Here is a 7,413-nt window from a genome sequence, read left to right as displayed (position 1 = left end):
GAGAGAGAGAGAGAGAGAGAGAGAGAGAGAGAGAGAGAGAGAGAGAGGAATAGTAAAGAGATTTGTAAATTGGAAATGTGGCTGTCAAAATAGGAGAGAAATAAGAGAGGATAGGAGATACGGTAATAAGAATTCCTTACAATCCTGTATGAAATTATCAAGAAACAAAATATATTACTAAAGACATCAACAGAACATCTAATATGACATAGTAATCTGGCAAGATACACCACTGTCAAGAAACTGCAGTCTCCTAAGTACCTAGCACTCCTCAGTAACAACAAAAAGGAAAGACCTGACCTCATGAAGGTTACTTTATAGAAATGAAAAAAAATAATTTATAAACATACATAGTTAAAATTATAATCTATTTGAAAAAATAAGGATAAGTCAATTTGAGACATATTTTTTAAAGAAAAATGTGTATGGGGTACGATTAGGAAAACACTATAAAATGGTTGACTTAAACAATAGACATCCAATTTCCACAGTTCTGAAGGCTGTGAAGTCTAAGACAAAAGTGCTGGGTGGTTAATTTTTAGATAAGTATTTTCCCTGGCTTGGACACACCCACTTTTATGTTGTTCTGACTTGATGGAGTTATAACTGTTTCCCTGTGTCCTTTTAAGAGAGGCATCAGTTCCATTATGAGAGTTCAACCTCATGATCTCATCAAAATGTATTTATCTTCTAAACAATCCATCCTGAAATACATGGAAATGTGAACTATGATTTCAATATGGGAATTCAGAAAAGACATAATCAATTGCACTGCAAGTAACAAAGTACATAATTTACATCTTGACTTAAAAGAAAACTGAGATAGCTTGTCTGAGAAAGCACCCTAAACTTACATTATGGTGACCACAAAAAAAAAAAAAAACCAAAGAATTAGAAATTGAATTGAATAAGGAGCCATTTGTGGTAATTACAGAGACGATGTGCAGAAAATTTTGTATAATAAATGTGAAATAAGAGATTAGTTTCAGAAATGTTTTAATTTGTAAAGTGTTACATTCATGCCAATTTCAGTCTAAGGAATGTGTCATGTATACTCGAACCTATCTTTTTTCTAAAAAAAATAGATAAAATCAACTTTCTTTGATAAAAACATTGAAAAAGAGTTGCCTTGCATCATTTCTATTTTTTACTTCTGTAAAAGTTAATGTAAAGTGGGTATGTTTGACAATATAGAAGTAAGAAAAGATAAAAATTATTTCTGAAAAAAATTGGCTGAAGACATATCATTTTCCTAAATATATCTTATTTTCAAATTACTCTGATTTTTAACAACTAGGTAAAAAAAATATCTAACAGAGATTAAATAAATATGCAAAAGAAAGTAATTGGTATTTATCAATTCTTTAATTCTTCCATTTGAAAAAAAATATTTCTTTTTGCTCTTTTTCAATTTCATGGCTTTTTGTTCTCATTAATTGTTGTTATATACAAAATCTATCAGTAAACTTGTTGTTACACAAAAATACATTAGTAAAATACCAACAAGGAATCTACTATGCCATATTAATCTGGCAAGTTATAAACAATTAAGAAACATCAGCTTCCAAAGTACTTAACATTGGACAGTAACAACCAAAGGTCAAGACCTCAGCCTTCTGTAGGTTACTTCATAGTAGTTGAAGAAATTCTCTCTCTTTCATGTGTGTGTGTGTGCACACATATGTCTATGTGTATGTATGTACATATATTTTCCTAAATACATTAGTGCAAACTTCTTAGTCTGTGTAATGTTACTTATATAAATGTTTTCAAAGCAGACAAATTATATTGAATAATCAACTGGTGTGTGTTTTATGTTTGATTTCTACATTATTTTTCTACATTATTTAAACTCATCAACAGTTTGAATGGAGGCCCTACTAATTGATACAGTATTATATGTTTGAAATTGTAAAGATTTATTAAACATTTAATGGTGGGTCACCTGTGGGTCTCCATGAGTCTGTGTACATGTGTAATTCTAGGTTTCATGTATGTCTAGACCAGAGGATGATGGCTCATTGATCAGAGCTGGAGTTACAGGCAGTTGCGAGCTTTCACAAGTGGATGCTGCACAAAGAACTCAGGTCCTATGCAGCGACAGTATACACTCTTGACCAGTGTGATGTCTCTGCAGCCTCTGCAAGTTTAAAATGTCTCTTCCAATAAAATCCTCTTATATTAAATGATATTTAAGATATATAGATACATAGATATATAGATATATATATATCTGTGTGTGTGTGTGTATTGCATTTATAAATTTTGTATGTAAAAGATAGGCATACACATGTATGTGATAAAGTGTTCCTATAATGCAAGCTGTCAGTGAAGTGATATCTTATACAAACTGTGCTTTATAACCTATTATCCCTCAATTCTATATGAATAAGAGACAAGAAAATAGGTAGGTAAAGTACAAATTGATGAATGAAATAAAACTGATTAAAGAAAAATCTGGAGAAACAATATTACATGACAACCTAAATGTCCTTCAACCAACAAATGGATAATGGATATAGAGTCCATATACACAATGGAATACTACTCATCAGTAAAGAAAAATGCAATCATGAAATTTGAAAGTAAATGACTAGAACAAAAAAGACCTTATTGAATAAGATAACCTAGACCCAGAAAGAGAAACTCACATATTCTTTTTCACTGAAGACTTCTAGCTCTACATCTTTAGATATAACAACAATTCCTGGAGCATCTGTAGACAGTAAAAAAGGGATCATTGTTAGGTTAGGGGAGTTATAGAGCAACATAGAGGACAATATCTAGATATACATGATCTGATCAAGGAAATGAAAAATGGGGGTCTTTAGGGATTCAAATACAGAAGGAGGAAAAAAGTTAAAATAACAGTAAGTATGCCTGGAAAAGCCATAAGAAATCATACAATTAACTATTTATTAAAAAGTTCTACAATATAAGTAAATGTCTGAATAACTGAACTACCAGCCAGGCAGCATACACCAGTTGATATGAGGCCCCTGACACATATACAGCAGAGGACTGCCTGATATAGCCTCAGTGAGAGAAGATGCACCTAACCCTTGAGACATTTGAGGACCCAGGAAAAGGAGGAAAAGGGGAGGTCTGGGGGTAGTGGGTGGAGTGGGTGGTGGGGACATCCTCTTTGGTACTTGGTGGGGAGGATGTATGGGATGGGGAGCTGTAATGGGGGCAGACCTGGAGCAGGGTGAAGTCTGGACTGTAAAAAATAGATTAAAGAATAAAAACATAATTTTTTTTAAAAAATTCATGTATAGTTTAATTGAGCATTCATCATCTGGACTGACAGTGCAAACAGGGCTAGACTGGAGAGAAGTAAGTTTAGTTAGGAAGAACGGGTGCAGGCAGGATCTTGGTCTGTGCCTGGGTAAAAAATTCACACACCTTGGAACAGCTTCTGATAATGTTTGCAGTATGTTGGGGGAAAACAATCACTATTCAAACATTTGGGAGTAAGTAGGAGCCATCCAGGTGAGTGTACATCATTGGCTGGGTTCAGAGAGCTGGAGATACCTCATTTGCATTAGTAGGAATTCCAGGTGCTGCTGGACATGACCTTTTAAGGAGAAAGGAAGTTTAACCTGGTAACTGGCTATGTGACATCATCTGATAAGGTAAGTGTAGGGAACACAGAGCTATATGTGCCAGGACATGCAGGCTTTAGATGAAGGTAGGGGCAGCAATCCTACTCCTGCCAGATCTCAGGTCATATTTCCAGTGTTTTGGATGTTCCTTGACCCCACTCCTGCTCCAGCCAGCTCTTCCTGGCACCACAGCTCCCTAACCCTATACTTTACCAATCCAATATAATCTCTAACTCACTCCTAAATAGCTATCCTTATATGCACAGATGTAAGCGTTGTCTTCACTGTTTATCAATCCATTTTCTCTTTGCAACAGATGTAGACCATGCAGAAAACCACAGTCAACCAAAATTCAGTTGCGGAGTTTAGTCCCAGGGAGTTTAAGTCCTAAAGCACAACCCTTACACCTCAACATTCCAGAATATGACATGGAAAGCTTATAAGAGCCAGAAGACTACAGAGTTTGCTGTGAGATTATGTCTTTTAATAGTGCCAGAAGCTCAGAAGCTATATCTATAAAGTTTCAGCATGACCATGAGCTGAAAAAGGACAACAAAAAACATGCCAAAGTGAATGAGGAAAGCTAATGAGGCTTCAGCTCTATACAAGAAAATACAGGCAATTACAGAATTCTGAGAGAGGGCAAAATAGTCTTCTTCAGGCAAGAGAACATACACTGGTTGTCCAGTGAAAAATGGTCAGGTATAAAAATACACATATGAGTAACAATATGTGAACTAAGTTGTGTGTGTGTGTGTGTGTTTGTATGTATATGTAGGTAACATCAATGAATTCATTATATATTTGCATTCATATGTGCATATATTTACATATAATTGGATATATGTGTATGTATATGTATTATGCATGTAATATCAATTAAATCCAAATATGTCATTAATGTGAATGAAAGAGAACAATGAGGAGTGTATGAGAGGATTTGGGGAAAGGGAAAAGAATGGAGGGATGATATAATCAAGTTATACTTTCAAAAATAAAGGAGGGGAAAGTAGCAATAAAGGTATATATTTTTAAAACAAGAATCTGGAATCTGGGAGGTCTGTGATCAAAGAGGAACCTGGAGAAACAGAATTTGGTCCTGCAAATACAGAGCTTGTGGAATAAGATCAGTGTTGAGGTGATAGGAGGAAGGAATGAAAGAAAAGAAGATGAGTGTGCACAGCGACCATCTGCATTTCTTTGGGTTGATAAATTTTTAGTGACTTCACATTAGAGAGAATGAATGAACTGAAGATTATGCATGCAGAGCCTTTCATGTGTCTAACTTTTCTTTTCTCACTAAAAATATTTGATACTTCCCACAGAGTAAAGGTATATAACCTAAATATATTCAGTAAAAATAGAGGGTCAGAGTGATGCAGCAAAATCTTTCTTTTTTTACATGTTATCAACAGTCTGATTGTGAATTTATAACCTGGGAAGATTCTCTTATAAAACTGAATTGTTTAGTGGTAGCTCTGGTACTGATAGTTCTCTGAGGTTTAGTACTTTTGCTATATTTTCTATTTGTCTGTCTATCTAATATGCACCCAACCCTTCATCTATCATCCATTTGTCAGTTGATCTGTCATTTATATATATGTATATTCTACATATGTATAAACTATCCATCTATCATCTATTTCTTTAACTTTGTGTCTATGTATCTACCTATGCATATATAGTGCTCCATGTGTGTGTTTGATAAATAATTTCTAATAGTGTAGTATAAAGGAGTAAATCCATTTGTGCAAACTTTTACAGGGACTTTATGCATAATAGAAGTTCAAAGGAATCAATGCCTAACTAGGTAGTACTTGAGTAAAGAATCTTGTGTTTTCTGAGAAAAGATTTTAAAACTCTATCTGGTCCTGCTTAGTATACAGGTAAATATCAGCCTGTGATGCTCTATAATTCAGCAAACCATACCTAAATTTGAGGGTAAGCTTCATTTCTAGCTCAAGGTGTTGACATTCTTTTCAAAATACTAAAGAAGCAAAATAATTGCTAGCAATTGACTTTTTCGTCCCTCCTTTTAGTTCACATGCTCAGTATCAGATTATCTTCCTGTGGAATTAATTTAAAAAAAAACAAGCAAACAGGAATTAAAGAGTAGAATTTTGTCAAATGCTTTCTCAGCATCTAGTGAGATGATCATGTGGTTTTTTCTTTGAGTTTGTTTATATAGTGGATTACATTGATGGATTTCTGAATATTGAACCATCCATGCATTCCTGGGATAAAACCTACTTGATCATGATGGATGATTGTTTTGATGCATTCTTGGATTCGATTTGCTAGAATTTTATTGAGTATTTTTGCATTGATGTTCATAAGGGAGATTGGTCTGAAGTTCTCTTTCTTTGTCAGGTCTTTGTGGAGTTTGGGTATGAATGCAATTGTAGCTTCATAGAACGAATTGGGTAGTGTTCCTTCTGTTTCTATTTTGTGGAATATTTTGAAGAGAATTGGTATTAGGTCTTCCTTGAAGGTCTGATAGAATTCAGCACTAAAACCATCTGGTCCTGGGCTTTTTTTGGTGGGGAGAATTTTAATGACTGCTGCTATTTCCTTTGGGGTTATAGGACTGTTTAGATGGTTTATCTGCTCCTGATTTAACTTTGGTACCTGGTATCTGTCTAGGAAGTTGTCCATTTCATCCAGGTTTTCCAGTTTTGTTGAGTATAGGCCTTTGTAGTAGGATCTGATGATTTTTTTGAATTTCTTCAGTTTCTGTTGCTATGTCGCCCATTTCAGTTCTGATTTTATTAATTTGGATACTGACTCTGTGCCCTCTGGTTAATTTGGCTAAGGGTTTATCTATCTTGTTGATTTTCTCAAAGAACCAGCTCCTGGTTTTGTTGATATTTTGTATTGTTCTTTCTGTTTCTATTTGGTTGATTTCAGCCCTGAGCTTGATTATTTCCTGCCTTCTACTCCTCCTGGGTGTATTTGCTTCTTTTTGTTCTAGAGCTTTTAGTTGTGCAGTCAAGTTGTTAGTGTGTGCTCTCTCCAATTTGTTTTTGTAGGCACTTAGAGCTATGAGTTTTCCTCTTAGCACTGCCTTCATGGAGTCCCACAAGTTTTTGTATGATGTGTCCTCATTTTCATTGAATTCTAAAAAGTCTTTAATTTCTTTCTTTATTTCTTCCTTGACCAAGTCATCATTGAGTAGAGAGTTGTTCAGTTTCCATGTGCATGTGGGTTTTCCATTGGTTTTGTCATTATTAAAGACCAATCTTAGTCCGTGGTGATCTGATATGATGCCAGGGATTATTTCAATCTTTTTGTATTTTTAGAGGCCTGTTTTTGACCAATTATATGGTCTATTTTAGAGAATGTACCATGAGGTGCTGAGAAAAAGGTATATTCTTTTGTTTTAGGATGAAATGTTCTATAGATGTCTGTTAAGTCCATTTGGTTCATAACTTCTGTTAATCTTTCTCTTCAAACTATTCCACAAAATAGAAACAGAAGGAACACTACCCAATTTGTTCTATGAAGCTACAATTACACTTATACCCAAACACCACAAAGACCCGACAAAGAAAGAGAACTTCAGACCAATCTCCCTTATGAACATCGATGCAAATATACTCAATAAAATTCTAGCAAACCGAATCCAAGAACACATCAAAACATTCATCCATCATGATCAAGTAGGTTTTATCCCAGGAATGGAGGGATGGTTCAATATTCAGAAATCCATCAATGTAATCCACTATATAAACAAACTCAAAGAAAAAAAACACATGATCATCTCACTAGATGCTGAGAAAGCATTTGACAAAATTCAAATAATAAATTG

Source organism: Grammomys surdaster, unplaced genomic scaffold (assembly GCF_004785775.1).
Source record: "Grammomys surdaster isolate TR1022 unplaced genomic scaffold, NIH_TR_1.0 126158, whole genome shotgun sequence".
NCBI lineage: Eukaryota > Metazoa > Chordata > Mammalia > Rodentia > Muridae > Grammomys > Grammomys surdaster.
This window is presented reverse-complemented; position numbering follows the sequence as displayed.